This window comes from Gracilinanus agilis, chromosome 3 (assembly GCF_016433145.1).
Source record: "Gracilinanus agilis isolate LMUSP501 chromosome 3, AgileGrace, whole genome shotgun sequence".
Classification (NCBI taxonomy): domain Eukaryota; kingdom Metazoa; phylum Chordata; class Mammalia; order Didelphimorphia; family Didelphidae; genus Gracilinanus; species Gracilinanus agilis.
The window spans coordinates 143,752,862-143,770,053 of NC_058132.1; positions in this window are offsets into that span (position 1 = coordinate 143,752,862).

Sequence of the window (17,192 nt, forward strand, 5' to 3'; positions counted from 1 at the left end):
AAAAAGTGGGGGGGGAACATGGCTATATATGGATTCAACTAGAAAAGTTTGAAAGAAGAATCAGATAAATAGTGGAAATTGCAAAGAAATCCATGCTGACTTAGAAATACCAAATATTTAGAGTTGTCCCCAAATGAAACAGGTTGCCTTGAAAGATAATGGACTTTCTCCTGGGACCTCCTTAAGCAGCGGCTGAGGTGAGGAGAAGGATCATTTGTAAAACATCTCTAATTGCAATTTCTTTCACATATGAGTTACACTAAATCCCCCTTTTAAGTCTTGACTTTTGTGATTCTCTGATTGGTGTTAGCAGAAAAAATTTTGAGAGATTATCTAGGTCAGGAGTATTTAATCTTTTTGTATCCTGGACCCCCTTCTCAAAATACAGTTTGTAAAAGGATAAAGAAAAATATTTAGGTTTCCATCAGAAGTCAGTTCTAGTGAAATGCAGTTATCAAAATGTTTAAAAACAAGACAAAACTCAAGTTCATCGATCTCAGGTTAAGAACCTCAGTCTAGTACATCTACCTCCTTTTTATAACTGAGAAAAAAAAAAACTGAGTACCAGAGAGGCTAATTGATTTGCCCAAGGATCCAAAGCAAGTTACTGACAAATATCCCTTTTATTAGTATAGTTTTCCTCATTATGCCTTGACAGAAGCTTTATTTTGTAAGTGATTAGGTTTTTGTTTTCCTCAGTGAATGGGAGTGTTGGAAGAACTCTCCAAGAAGCTGACAGAAGAGATTTTCTTTTCCATCTCCCCCAAATCTAACTTAATAAAAGTAGGAGAGGCCAGTTGTTTATAGTTCAGCATAATCTGGCTCATGCTGTGTGTGTTTTTTTTCCTTGCTTACATCCCATTAGTTAAAGAAATATCAGGCCACCTAATAATTTTTGTCTGCTTCCCTAGGTGCCTTTCTGAGTTTGCTTTTTTAAATGACCGTATACCTTACTGTCACAATTCTAAGTATACAGAATTGTTTATGCCCAAAGTTCCTAGCCTACTTTGAAGTTTAGAATGTAGTACTAATTTTTCTTTTTCATTTAAATGCTGAAACTTCAAGAAAACACTGTTTTTGTGACTCACAAAGTTATTCTTTGGATCTGAGGGACTGACAAGAGTAGATGATCATAAATGAAAGAATTTTCTTTCTATATAATCAGACCAGGTCATTATCTGGGGAAAATTGTTTTAAATATATATGTATACATATGTAAATTACATGTGTGCATAATATATATTATTTCATTAAATATTTCCTAATTACACTAAAAATTTTTTTGAATTCTAAATGCCCTCTCCCTCCTACTCCTCCCATGCCTCTGGAGAAAGCAAGCAAAGGAAAATGAATTCAAAGTAGGTGCCAACAGGAGCAGTTCTGGGCTTGGTTAGTCCAATGACAACTGAAATGTTTTTGTTTTGTTGTGAGTAATCAGTCATCAGTTGGATAGGACAGCTGCCAAGCCACTCAAGTGAATAGGTCTGCCTTGAGACTTAATTATAACCTCAAGTAGATTTTAGGAATAGATCTTTTAGGAGGTTGAAGAATTTTCTTTATGGAGTGTCCTTCTCTGGTAAAGGGATAAGGTTTAGATGGGTTCTTTCAACCCTTCTGCTGTGTTACTTCTATAGGTTTAATCTCCTTAGTATTGGCATCAGAGGGGTAGAAGCTTGCCCACTGAAGAGGAGAATGGGCCAAGGTTGTTGCCATGAAACATGACAATGGTTTCAACTTTAAGCAATGGAATACAGCTATGAACTGGCATTAAACAGCAATAGCAGGGAGAACAATTTGTCGTAAGTCTTAAGAAATGGACTAGCTACTTTTGAATAAAGATATTCTGTGTGGTATGTGAGATAGAACCCTGACCGCTCCCTCACACCACATGTGAACCCCCCTTTCCCTAGACAGGGGAGGGAGGAAGTGCTCCCTTTGGGCCAACGGGTAGAGGGGTGGATGATGAGAGAAATATCCTCAGGCATGGTGGAGAAGGGGAGGGGACCATCCAGTCCAGCACATGTGCTATAGGTTCGCCAACACAGCCTTAAGGTATCCTTTGCCTCAATCCCATTTTCAGAAGTCCTTGGAAGAAAACAGGGCATCTTTTACCCAAAGGAACAGAATGTAGCCTCTCCAGGGCTAGATCAGACACTGTATTTGATTCTCAGTTCACTTCCAGGAATCCCTGAATATGGAATATGGATAATTAATGTGGAAATTATTATGGATAAATTATATGGAAATTAAACCATACACAAGGAATGATTAACCCTTTTGGGTTATACAAAATATATACATACCAGGGAGCAGCTAGTTGACTCAGTAGATTGAGAACCAGACTTACAGACAGAAGGTCCTGAGTTCATATGTGACTGAGCTGTGTGTCCCACTGGGCAAGTCACTTAGTCCTCATTACCTAACCTTTACCTCTCTTCTGCCTGGGAACCAATATACCAAACTGATTCTAAGAGGGAAGGGAAGGGTTGTTTGTTTGTTTTTTTAAGAAGATATACACACTAACTACAAATAATTCTTATATATTAAATAAAAATTTTTGAGAACCTCTACTAGGCTTTTTTTTTTTTTTTTGGTTAGCCCAGTTTGTTACTTTAAGAACCTAAAAGTGATACAATTGCACTTATTTAAAACTATTTTATAATTGCCCTTATATATCTCCTTAGTTAAAACAAATTAGTGAGATTTTGCTATATAAGGACAGAAACATGATCCCTGTGACCTAGAAACTTTCATTCTGGTAGATATAATGGCAAAAAAATGTTTTTTTCCTTCTGAAGTAAGGTTATAGATCTCATTCTTCTGGAGTGACAAAGAGAATGGTAATTGGTTGGCTGTTTTTAGAGTGAGAGAATCCATTCCTTTCTAATACTTCATTCACTCAATGATCAAATACAAGCCCACGTGTGGTATTTGACTCTAGATCTACTTTAGGCAACATGGAATGGAAATGTATAAGCCAGAAAAATCTCACTAATAATAATTGACATTTCAATATGACCTGAAGGTTTACAAAGCAATTTCCTCACCAACACCCTAAGAGATTAGCAGTTTAAGAATGTTATCCCCATTTTGCAGACGAATAAAGTAAAGGTCAGAGGTTTAATAATTTCCTAGGCTAGTTAATAAGTGTTGGAGCTGGGTCTCAAGCTCAGGTTCTTTCAACTTATATCAGGATATAGTGATATATGAACTAGAGGAAGTAAAATATAGTTGATCCCATTTTGCTGCTGGTTATTTTAACATACAGTTGGCCATCTCAATACTTTTGGATACAACTTGAAATTGCACTAACATTTCAGAATACCCAGAGTATTCCCTGAAGACAACATGCATTGAGCTATGCTCTTGTTAATCATAGGATCAGTCAAAGTACTGAGAACTAGAAGGGATATTAGAGCCTGCCTCATTTTGATTGTTGCTTAATCATTTTTCAGTCATGTCTAATTCTTGGTGACTCCATTAGGGGTTTTCTTGGCAAAGTTACTAGAGTAGTTTGCCATTTGTTCCTTCAGCTCATTTTACAGATGAGGAAACTGAGGCAAATAGGGTTAAGTGATGAACCCTGGGCCACTCAGCTAGTAAGTGTCTGAGGCTGGATTTGGGACTTTCTGACATCAGGGACAGCACTGTATCATCTGCTCCACCTAGCTACCCATTTTACAAATAGAGAAACAGAGGACAAGTGATACAAAGTGTTACTCAAGGATTTGAATGTAGGTCCTCCTCTTCCAGAACCAGCTAGATGGCTCAGAGAATAGAGCACTGATCCTGGAGTCAGAAAAACCTGAATTCAAATTTGGCCGCAGACACTTACTAGCTAATTTGACACAAGGCAAGTCATTTAACTTCTGTTTATCTTGATTTCCTAAATTATAAAAAAAAAATGGGGTTGATAATAACACCTATCTCCCAGGGTTGTTGTAGGAATTAAATATTTGTAACTGTTTAGCACAATGCCTGTCACGCAGTACTATCTAAATGCTTTTTTCCCCTCCTTTTCCTTCCCCCAAATCTAGCACTCTTTTCACCACATGATGTCAACTTCCTATAATTCATTCACTTGGAAGGTTTCTATTTCTTTGTCTCTTCCCCTAGAACTGTTATTCTAATGCAGATGTGATAGATAATGGTCTCGGTGCATTGATATATGTCAAGTTCTAAAATGGATCTATGTTAAAGAGGAATTCGTGTGTGTGATGGTTTTTCTTTGTGTTGTGTTTATATCAAGTAATATGTATTATATTATTGTTATGTTACACATTTTATTATGATATACATATGTATATATATATTATATATATATATAAATAAAAATAAACATTAACCAAAAAAAAAAGTGTGAGTATGGGCGGTTGCATTTAATTGGAGGGAAGCTTCACAAAAAGAGCCTAAGATGAGCTTTGAAGGAATGAAAAAGATAGGGAAAATGTGGAACAAAGCAGTGTATATAAAGAGAGAATAAGGAGTTAATTTATAAAATCAGCTGTAAAGAAATGGTGATTCTCATAATTTTGAGCAGGAGTGGTTGCTTTTTAATTCTATCCCTAGAAGATTTTTAGTTTGGGGTCACGGGGCTTAGAGGGCAGTTAATCCACAGATGTTTGATTGTTAAAATGGACTTGAAACCTGGGGCCCCAAGGGTGACACCATTCATCTGAACAACTGTCTTAACAGGAGATCTGAATAGGTCGATCTCTTAAAGTCATTTGGGATATAGAATTTTCCCTGTGCCAGATAAAAGACTGATATCGTGGTGGGAGATCTCAGCAGACTGGGACATAGCAGAGCTGGGTTTGACGTGCTGGTTTAGCAATGGGTGCTTCCTTCCACATGGTATGGACTGATCACTTGTTTTTGTTTTTTTTTTTTCCTTTTTTTTCTTTCCTCCTCAGAGCTTGTCCTCCAGAGCTGTCAGTGCTCCTGATCTGGTAAGAATGGTCGAAGATTCCCCTTCCCCCAGTCAATGAGCCCCTTTTCTTTTTTGTAAGTAGTATTTAGTATTTCACTCTGACAACTTCACACTTTGCCTTGGCTCCAAGATTGTACCTCAAAGACAATGCACTCTGGCTGATATCTTCCTTTCTGAAGCCAGCCCTCCTCAATTTGTAATTCTCGAGCATAAATTAATTGCAAAAATCTTTGATGAAAACACACTGTGCCATTGTCACCAGGCTATGCTTTGATAGGAAAGCTTAAAAAAGACTTCTAATGTCTTGGCTGATTGTAAATCAATTGTATTATGTAACTGATAAATCAGTTGTGAATGTGCTTTATGGTTTTTCTTTGTCTGTGTCATAGAGCTGTTGACTTACAACTTTATCTATGTAATTTAAGTTTTCCACTTCTATTTTCAACGTAGAGCCCTCTTGGTCAATTCAGCAAGTGCCTGGTCACGGGCATTCTTCTCAGGACTCTTAAAAAGATAGTCGATTCTTTACCTGGTGCCCATCTTTTAGGCATCATAAGCCATGACTCAGAATCAAATCCATATCCCTTTGTAGCTATAAACTTTGCAGATACGTCATCACAACTGATGATTTTCAAGGGTATAGCTAGGATTCTTTGGAACCAATCAGTGACCCTTTTTGCTGAAGACAGAACTAAAAGAGATGGGAGCCTCATGCCCAGAAATGTTTCTGTTAGATTAAGGTAATGAAAACAGAAGAGAAAAACTTGTCTTTGAGGAGAGACGTATGGTAGCTGGGAGCCCAACAGAATAGTGTGGTTGGGGAGAGGTTGCTTGCTATGATAAGGATCCCCAGGAGGGTAAAAGGAAGTGAACGTGTTTGCACTGTTGTCAGCACTAGACAGTCTTGTCATTTGCCTTTTCTCTTCACCCTTTGGGGGGCTCAGCCACTTTGGATTTCATGATGCTGCTGTTATTCTCATTGTGTATAATATTTTTTGTTTCTTTATTTTTATTAATGTTACTACACTGGCATTTTTATCTTATTAAACAATTTAATTTGATCCAACATTTATTTCAATACCTACCATACAAGCTTTTGTTAGGCACTGGGGATACAGTGGCAAAAATGAAACGGACTTTGGCCTCAAGTAGAGTTTGCTTTCTATTAAGAAAATGGTTAGTGTAAAAATTTTTTCTATGCCTAAAAGGGTCTGTGATGTCATCAATGTGGCTATGCTCTCCAGTGATAGAAGCCATCATTTATCCTTGCCTTCCTATCATTTCTGGCTCACCTATATGTTCTCTTAGGAATTTACCTACCTATGAGGTGTCAGTCAGTCTTATTCACCCTCATTTTTTGTGGAGTAGCTCTCTTTTGGCCCCTTCCCTTGGCCCCTCTCACAATGGAGTAGTGGCTTTTATCAGGCAAACCAGAGCTTACTTGTCTCAGAAAGCCCTTTCATTGTTGTTCAGTTATTTTTCAACTGTGTCCAAGTCTTCATGGCCCCATTTGGGCTTTTTTTTTTTTTTTTTTTTTGGCCAAGATGCCTGAATGGTTCACCATTTCCTTCTCCAGCCCATTTTACAGATGAAGAAACTGGGGCAAACAAGACTAAATGACTTAGCCAGGGTCACACATACATAAATGTTTGAGACTAGATTCGAACTCAGGAAGATGAGTCTTTCTGACTTCAGGCCTGCCACTCTATCCATGGTACTACCCTGCTGCCCTAAGAGAGCTCTGCATATTATTAAATTAAAATGTCATTGTAAGCAACTTTGTTATTCTGCATCTTGGCTCCTACCCTCCCTTTTCTATATCCTCCATTCCCAAAGTTAGAAATCCATGAATAAAGTGTTTCCTTGGCAATTACTCACATGAGCATAAGCATGGAGTAAAAGCCTCTACCTATGCCTCTGTCAGAGGTTTCACAAGAAATATTTATAAATATTTGGGCTTTTCTTTTTTGTGCTTTTTTAGAAGGGCAGCTGACTAAGGGGAAAGATTATTTCCTGCTTTCTTATGGGGTAAGTGGGTGACGTGAAGCCCCTTTGTTTAAAATAAGGTCTAAGGTTCCTCATAATCCTGGAATGCAAGGAAATAGGTTTCTTAAATTGGATAACTCCTTAGATAAGAGGATAGGAACAGGATTTGTGGTTTCATTGATAAGAGGAATTTGTAGTTAAAGTAACTACCTAAATCTTTTTTTTTTTAATCTTTTACCTTCTGTCTAAGAACCAATACTACCTATTGATTCCAAGACAGAAGAGTGGTAAAGTGGGATTAAATGACTTGCCCAAGGTCACACAAGTAGGAAGTGTCTGAGGTTACATTTGAACTCAGGACCTCCTGTCTCCTGGCTCTCAATCCACTGAGCCACCACCTAGCTATAACTACTGTCTAATAGTCTTACAAAACTACAAAATTTCCTAGAGAACTGAGACATTAAGTTACTTACCATTCCTAAACTGTCCCCTTTCTGGCTTTCCAGTCTTCTTAAAACTTACTTCCCCCCATCTATTTTTTGGTCCACTGACACTAGCCTCCTCGATGTTCCTCGCACAAGATTATCTGTCTTCTACTCTGGGTATTTTCTGACACTCCCCTATGCACTAATTCTCTCCTTCCTCATTTTTGCCTTCTGACTTCCCAGGCTTCCTCCACTTCCCAGATAAAATCTCCCCTCCAAGAAGCCTTTCTGCTGGTACCTTCCTTCCGTTATTGATTATCTCTAATTTGTCCTATGCATATCTGTTTTGTGTGGAGTTGTTGGCAAGCTGTCTCTCCCATTAGACTGTAAGCTCTTTGAGAGGAAGTTTTTTTGTTTTGTTTTGTTTTTGGCTTTTCTTTATATCTCTAGCATTTAACACAATATCTGACATATAGTAAGTGAATAACAAATGCTTGGTGACTTGACTTGGGGTCATACAATTAGCAGATATCAGAGGTAGAGTGTGCCCACAGGTCTTTCTGGCTCCAAGGTTGGCTCTCTCTGCAGCATGCTATAAAAAAATGGCATTACCTAGGAAAGTCCTAAAGAAGTGGCAGAGGGAGTTAAACGGAGGGAGTTATTATCCTCTTATTAATTTCTTCCCTAACAATAACTAGCCTCGAGGTATAGTAGAATAGGAAGAGTACAGGCTCTAGAGTCAGAGAAATGGACTCAAGCCATCCCTCTGAGACTACTTCTGTCACCTTGGAAGGTAGCACTGTGGATAATGTCAGATTTGGACTCTGGTGGGACTAGGTTCAAATCTGGTCTCAGACACTTGCTAGCTGTGTGACCCTGAGCAAGTCATTTAACCTCAATTACCTAGTCCTTACTGCTCTTCCTCCTTAAAACTGAAACTTCGTATTGATTCTAAGATAAAAAGGAAGGGTTTAAAAAATAATTATGACAGCCAACATTTATATAGTGTTTATTATGTGTCAGGAATTTTTCTAAGCACTTCATAATTATTATCTCCTTTGATTCCCCTCAACAGTATTGGGAGGGGAGTGCTATTATTGTCCCCATTTTACAGATGAAGAAATCGAGTCAAACAGAGGTTAAATGACTTGCCCAGGACCACACAGCTAGTAATTATCTGAGGCTCCTTCACATCATGCTGTGAGCTGGAGGGACTTCTGATTGTCCTCTCTTAATATTTAGCAATCAAATCAAGACCATCTCAGAGAAGATAAACTCTATCCATTTGCTTAATAAATACACTAATTTGATCTGTATACAAACATCTTCTTGGCTCCCTTTCTCCATCCAAGTGTTCCCTTAACCTGCTGGCCTCAACCAGCTAATATAATTAATGAGGGCAAAGGTGGGGCAAGGAGAAGGGGAAGATGACCCACTGTGCTGGGAAATGGAACTTGCACAGTGTTTTTCAAGGTATCAGCTTCCAGGGAGATGCATTTACTCTTGCTGATTATCTGGCACAGAGCAGAGGTAAAGAACTTTGCAAGGGGAGGAGGCTGCTGATCCCTGCCTTGTTGGCTTAGTCTGATCCCCCGTGGGATTGGAGCCCTTTTAGGGTCACTTCCATCCTGCTGATGGAGCATTACCCTTCTCTTTCTTCAAGTCAAAGGTAAGCATTGCAGTTCAGCCCCTAGGATAGCCCAAGGATTTGTCTGTGTGAAGAGAAATATGTTCAAAGCAATCAGTGAGACTTGGGCAACTCAAGAGTTATTTAAGCCCCCAAGTTTATTTTTAATAGCTGATAGGGAAAGATATATTATTTAATTTTTTAAAATCCTTGCTTTCTGCCTTAGTAACAACTCTCAAGACAGGTGGGTAGGCAAACAGGGTTGAGTGACTTGCCTGGGGTCCCAGGAAGTTGCCTGTACCTTACTTAGGCAGCAAGGTAGAATTTTTCTGCCTCTTGACTGGCTATAAGGACTTGACTGTTGTCCTTTTCAGTTGAGTGTGGGCTTTCTTGGCCAGTTCTGTAGGAGCCGAGGCCATGGGTTGATGTTTATATCCTCTCACCACCCTCTACAGTTCTTTCTGGAAGTTTGGGATCATCAACTGAACAGATGTTTAGAAGACTGTTTAGACTTCTAGGATGAGTGATGTTGGGAAACTCCAGAATGTATGTTTTTTTTGCAGATTGTGAAGGGAAATATTGGGCAAGAACAGATGTCAGGAAAGAAAATAGACTATCTCTCAGAGTGGGAAAGTAAGATACCATATCAGTTTAATATTCAAATCTGTGAAAAATCCTTTATATGACATGCAAAGATACTAAATAATTCAGCCATTTCCAGTGGAATAGTGTAATGGAAGAAGATAAATATTTTAGTTCAAATTCTATAAATTTAAATAAGTTTAAAAAAAACCCAGGCAAGAAGCATATTTGCCATTGGACTGTGGAATATTTGAATGGGCAGCTACTACTAGCTGGAGTACATCTTCACCTAAACCTTTGTTACTGCATCCATTTGGGGGTTATTATTGATACTGTCGTTGAATGGTTACTGGTACGAATCAGTTAAACTAGACAAAGTGAAGGAGAGACCTGGGTCAGTCATCTGACTCCACAGTTTAGATGGGCATGAGAACTATGTAATATCTTGGGTCACACAATTTAGGTAAGGGCAAATGAGAAACAGACTTTGTAGAACCATGTGCCAGGGGAGATGACTGGTACCATTATCTCAGATGCAGCAGGTCTATGCTCATTTCAGCCACATCAGCTGTGATTTTGTTAGTATCTACACTAGCTTTCTATTGTTATATGGGTGCTTATCAACTGACATTAACTAGGCTTATCTTTAGAACTTCCTGTCTGCTTTAAACTAGCAAAGCTCATTGCCTAAGGAGTAGAACCCAATACAAGACTCTTAAAAATAAAAATAAATGAATTAATGGTCTCATAGCATCATTGCTCTGGAGGTAGAAGGGATCCCAGAGACCATCTAATCCAATCCTCTCATTTTATTGTTGAGAACAGTGAGCCCCAAAGTCACATAGCTAGTATGCATTAGAAGTGGGATTAGAACACATTTTCACTGACCAGATCTAGAACTTTTTTTAGTTCACTGAGGTGACACAAATTAATATTGAATCTCTAAAATTTTTTTTACTACTGGCTTATTGCCATATTTTAATTTTACCTTATGTAGTCAGCCATAGAGATCAGAAGTATGGCTCATTTTATACATAAAAATGTCATGGAAACATTTTATTTATTGGTATATAAATAGAGGGTGGTACAACAAGTTCTGCCCTTGATAGTATTGGTTATAGTAAACCATCCTTTCATTCTCTTCAGACTCAAAGGTTAAAGTTCCTTCAGATAGTTTACTTCAAAGAACACAGAGATCCCAAAGAAAATTGTTTTGAAAAAATAACTGAAACAATCTCAAGAAGAAATCGCTCATGTTGGCCAAATAAGTGGAAGTCCTTGGACAAATATGTTATCTAAATCTAAAAGGACTCTCCTATTTAGATATTCCAAGAATTTAGAGTATGCTATAAAACAAAGATGGAAATGAACAACAATCTTTCAACCATCTGATTATTTCCCTCCTTATATGGTGATTTTAATAAATAACCTGTTTTCTTAAAAAAAATTTGTGCTTAGAATAATTAAAATGGAAAAACCAAGTCTTGAGGAATACAAAATAAATTGGAGCACAGAGGTGGCAAAATTCAGTAGACAGTACATCAAATTTTGTGTGAGAAGACCTCGGTTAAAATCTCGATTCTGCTATTTAACTTCCTGTTTTGACCTTGGGAAAATAAGTTCACTTTCCTGGTACTCCATATGTGTTGTCCCTTTCTTTAGAATGTAAGTTCCTTAAAAGCAGGGCCTATCTTACTTCATATTTTGTATTATCGGCACTAAGCATAGAGTACCTATGAGGTTCCAAATAAATAAATTAATTCCTCAGTTTTCCTTCTCTATAAAATAATTGGGTTGGACTATGTGAGTTCTAAGGTTCCTTCTAGCTCAAAGTCTCTGAACTATAGCTGCTCTAAAAGCTGAAAAATTGCTATATTTCTGTTACTATTTATTCAAGAAGCTTAATTTAGAGTACTGGCAGAACCATCATTATTGTATAACACAGCGATTCCCAAAATGGGTGCTACCACCCCCTGGCGGGTGCTGCAGTGATCCAGGGAGGTGGTGATGGCCACAGGTGCATTTGTCTTTCCTATTAATTGCTATTAAAATTTTTAAAAAAATTAATTTCCAGGGGGATAAGTAATATTTTTTCTGGAAAGGGGAGTGGTGGGCCAAAAAAGTTTGGGAACCACTGGTATAACACATACAGAGATGATGGAGGTTCCAAATGTCAGATGCCTTTTGGATCAGTGTTGTAGCTTGGATTGAAACTCAGATTCACTGTCTTTTTGTCTAGAGCTCTAGCTATCTGATCACGGCTTCTGGGAATGATCTCTCAAGATTTATTGTTGAACTCAGAAAAAGTGATATTATTAGTGTTAGGAAGCCCCAGAGGAGGGGGTAGGTGGCTTAGTGGACAGAGAGCCAGGTCTAGAAATAAGTGGTCCTGAGTTCAAATATGGCCCCAGACACTTCCTAACTATGTGATCTTGGGCAAATTACTTAAGCCCAATTTTCTAGTTCTTTCTCTTCTGCCTTGGAATCAATACTCAGTATTGATTCTAAGATAAAAGGTATGGGTTAAAAATGAGGAAGTCCCAGGGCACTTTACTTGGATATATAAACTATAAAAAAGAAGTTCTATTCAAAAGAAGCACAAAACACATCAGATATTTGGAAGTCTATCCACTTAGGAATGCTCAAAGCCTGTAGAAGTGCTATTACAGTTACAGAATGAGATACTTATGAAATTCATTGTAAACTTACAATGCTATATATAGATGTCAATTATTATTATTCATTTCTATAGATTTTTCAGAAAAAAGTAGGTAATTAATTCAGGCATAGTCCTTCTTAAGAACAAGGATTTGACCGACATGAGATTGTTTCTGTTGTTTTTTTGTTGTTTTTTTTTTTAAACAATTTTCTCTGGGATCTTTTGTGTTCTTTGAAGTAAACTATCTGAAGGAGCTCTAACCTTTGATTCTGAAGAGAATAAAAGGATGGTTTACTATAACCAATATTATTTTGATATTTGCTATAACAAAAAGGGCCTAGGGAGATATAGGTATATAGTGATGTGAATGTATCTATGTATTCTCCCTAGTTGCAGATGATGGAGGAACACCAACCCCGATCACCCTTGATGGTTGTTATAATTTCCCTTTTCTATAACAGTTGCTCAGAGAGGACCCTGACAGGTTAGGTGAATGGGTAACCTTTTCAGGTCCAACCTGGGGTTGGATAAATTATTATAGGGCTTTTGATTTGCCTTGGATCATGTTTGATATCTGACTGTGATGACTCCTTCCCCAAGGATCGTGATATAAAGACCACTCGGAAAGGTACTTGTTAAACTCATTTTATCTATAATCTATAATCAGGGAAAGGATAAACAGGGCAAGGAATGGGGGTTGGAGACCCTGTCAGTCCAATATCTATAACTAGTTGACAATCAGTACTGGAGGCTATTGATTTAGTAGAAGCTGGAGCTTTATTCTCCACTACTCCTCTGGCCCAGCCTGGCCACAGCCAAGCCAGAGAATAGGGACTGATGTTGATGCAGCTGTGTTGGTGATCTTATTTGTTCAGCTTTCTCACTATCAGTGTTTGGTGATACACTAGCTCTCACAGCCTTCAGGAAATATTCAGATTCTTCCTACCCTCTTCTTCATAGACCTCCCAGCCTCCTTTTACCATCCAGAGACCTAGACACCTAAAGAGCTAGAAAGATCAAGAGACCTAAAGACCTAAAAAGCCCAAAGACCAAAACCAAAAGACCCCTTCCAAGTGGCTGTCAGGGTTATTTATTCTGCCAGGCCAACCAATGTTTGCCCCTGGCTCATGGCACCCGGGAACATTCTATGTCTTCTGACTGCCTTCCCCATCATTCAAGGTGGCATCCATCATTTCCCAGGATATGAATATAATATATTTCATCAAGACTTTTCATTGTAGAGGTACCTTATACAATTTTCTAATTCCTCTAACACCCAGAGTTCTTGAATTTCTTTTTTAAATTTTAAATTAAATTTTATTTTTTAAATTATTAAATCATTTTTTCTCCCTCCTACTTTCTCCTCCAAGGAGGGGGCAGAAAGAATAAAATGTGACAAATTTATAGAGTGAAGCAAAAAAAAATTCTGTTTTGGCTATATCCAAAAATGTGCAACATTCTACATGTTTAGTCTGTCTCTCTGGGTAGAATTCTTCATCCTCTGTCCTCTTCAATCAGATTTAATCATTTCATTGTTCAGAATTCTCTATCTTTTAAACATTTTTCATCTTTGTAGTATTACTGTCCTAATATAAATTGTTCTGACTGTTTATTTCACCCTGTATCAGTTAATATAAGTCTTCCCAGATTTCTCTGAAACCATATCTAATTTTTTCTTATAGCACAATAGCACTATATTACATTCATATACTGCAGTTTGTTCAGTCATTTTCCTCATTAGTTTCCAATTCTTTGCCACTATAAACGGTGCAACTATAGATACTTTTACATATACAGAACTGTAGAGAGCCATAAACAAGCAATTTGATCTGTAATTCATATCAGATCCAACTATAACTGATGATTATAACCAATTTTAACTTCTTTCATTATTCAAAGTTTTCCTGTCTAATAAATCATGTTATTTTGAAGAGAAGGGGGATATGTCGGGAGCTATTAAGAGAAATTAGAATCTCAAATAGATATTTTTATCTGGACCCCCTCAAAAGATCAATACAGACCAGCAGAGCCGTGTATTGGCTTTCCTGCCTATCGGGACAAGACAGGTGTGGGATATCTAAGATAAAAATCTGAGATTCCTCTTTTGATTCCTTTCATAATTCTCACCTTCCTTCAAAATGCATTATAGTCTTATTGAAAAAGCTTTGGGCTCTCAGCACTCCAGCAGGAGGGGGGCTAACTCTGTTCCCCTTTGACTGAGAATACAGATAGCTGGTACAGATCGATCTGTAACTGACTGTGAACAATCATTTGAGATAACTCACTACCTTCGGACCAGCCATCTGTATTCTCGGTCAAAGGGGAACAGAGTTAGCCCCCCTCCTGCTGGAGTGCTGAGAGCCCAAAGCTTTTTCAATAAGACTATAATGCATTTTGAAGGAAGGTGAGAATCATGAAAGGAATCAAAAGAGGAATCTCAGATTTTTATCTTAGATATCCCACACCTGTCTTGTCCCAATAGGGAGGAAAGCCAATACATGGCTCTGCTGGTCTGTATTGATCTTTTGAGGGGGTCCAGATAAAAATATCTACTTGAGATTCTAATTTCTCTTAATAGCTCCCAACATAGAACCTCTACCTATTTCTTTGATTTCTTTAGCATATGGTCCTAATAATGGTATCACTGAATTAAAAGGGTATATTTAGTATCTTTTGGGATATAGCTAAAATTGCTTTTGAGAATGGCTGAATTAATGCACAGCTCTACGAACAGTGCATCAGTGTGTCTATTTAACCATAGTCCCCAAGTTATTTAGTCATTGTCTTTTTTGGTCAGATTTGTTCATCTGGCAGGTGTGAGGTAAAACCTGAGAGCCACTCCACTTTAATTTTTGTTTCTCTAATTATTAGTGATTTGGAGCATTTAAGAAAAAATACAGCTGTGACCAAATTGGATTTCTACCCTTGTGAACAGCCTGTTCATATCCTTTGACTATCATTTGGGGAATGACTTTTAATTCTTATGAGTTTGCATCAGTTCCAAATATATGTTAGAAATGAGAATTTTATCAGATAAATTAACTGCAAAGATTTCTTCCCAGTTAACTGTTTCCCTTTTAATCTGTTGCATTAGCATTTTAACAAAAGGGCAAACTGAGGCAGATCTCTGTGCAAGATAACATTTATTTGCAAGGGCATGCTACCTGTAAATAAATAGGTCAGTGATTTTTTTTTCCATTCATGCCAAACACTTTGAGCAGACAGACAGCTCACTTTTTATAGGTTTTGGGGGAGTACAGAATAAAGAGCAAAACAGGGTAGATGACATCATGAGATTTAATATAAAATGATTAGTTACAGAGCTGAGGCTTAGGGAACAACATAGTTGTTCCCTAATTAGTTGGAAATTTTGCAATGGGGCTAGCAACCCCACCCTTTTCATGAGACTGAGAAATGCTCCTTGTTGAAGTCCAGGTGTAATATTGTGGCCCAGATTTTTGGACAGAAAAATAGACATCCTTGAAGGATTACTTGGTGACTCAAAGATATCAGGCTCAACTCCCTTGTGTTCACATGCATTTTTCCAAAGTCAGCAAAAATAGATCATTGATTAGCAGCACAGCTAGATTTTTAAACTTAACTCATTCCATGCCAGTTGAATTCTGAACTAAGTTCAGAGACAACAAACCATGACTTATGCAATTGGGGGGAATCTATTTCTTATAAATAGGATCAACAAGAAAATAATAAAAGATCAATTTTAATCTTCTCAAATCTTAGCTGAATTGGGTGTTTTTGTAGTAACTTTAAAATTATAATCTTCTGGAATCCTTTCTATGCCTTGCTTGGTCAGGAACACTCCTTCATCCATAAATCTGAAAGGCAGTGTTTCCCTTGTTACTCTGTGAGTTTTATATATATCACAATTTTTCTTTCTTTCCCTATCCTAGCCTGTAAAGTTCTATAACATAATCCTTTGGTAGCTTGATTGTTATGGCACTGAACAAGTAAATAATTTATCTAGTATTATTATTTTCATTATACTGGAGTGACTTAACCCCAAATAATTATATTTCACTTAATTAAGTCTTTATTTCCATGTACCATGTTTTGCCGACACATTCATGTAATTCCTCAGTGGATCTTAGCAAGTAGACTCCCAAATATTATATAAATTCTCTAATTATCTTAATTAATTAATTAATCAATTAATCAATCAATCAATTAATTAATTTTTTTGAGCCCTTACCTTCCATCTTGGAGTCAATACTGTGTATTGGCTACAAGGCAGAAGAGTGGTAAGAGTAGGCAATGGTGGTCAAGTGACTTGCCCAGGGTCACACAGCTGGGAAGTGTCTGAGGCCAGATTTGAACCTAGGACCTCCCATCTCTAGGCCTGACTCTCAATCCACTGAGCTACCTAGCTGCCCCCTCTAATTATTTTAAATGGAATGGTTTCTCTTTCTGTAGGGTTTTGTTGGCAATGTACATAAATAATAATGATATTCTACAACTTTGCTGAAATTAATTGTTTCAGTTCATTTTTAGTTGACTCTTGAGAGTTCTCTAAATATACCATCATGCCATTTGCAAAAAAAGAATAATTTTATTTCCTCTTTGCTTCTGCTTATTCCCTCATTTTCTTTTTCTTTTATACATAGCTAATATTTCTAGCACTATTTTAAATTGTAGGAGTGACGGTGGGTATGCTTCATTTAACCCTGATATTATCAGAAAGGATTCTAATTTATTCCTATTGCAAGTAATACTGCTTCTTGGTTTTAAACATTTACTATTTGCCATGTTAAAGAAAGAACATTTATTTTTCTGTTTTCTAGTGTTTTTTTAATAGACACAAGTATTGTATTTTTAAAAAAAACTTTTGTATCTGTTTATATATTTTCTTTTTAATACTATTATATTTATAATTTTCTTAATATTTATAAACACAACATTTCTCATTTAAGTTCAGCATAGTTATAGTGTATAGTTTTATATGTTACTATAGACTCTTTATTTTTT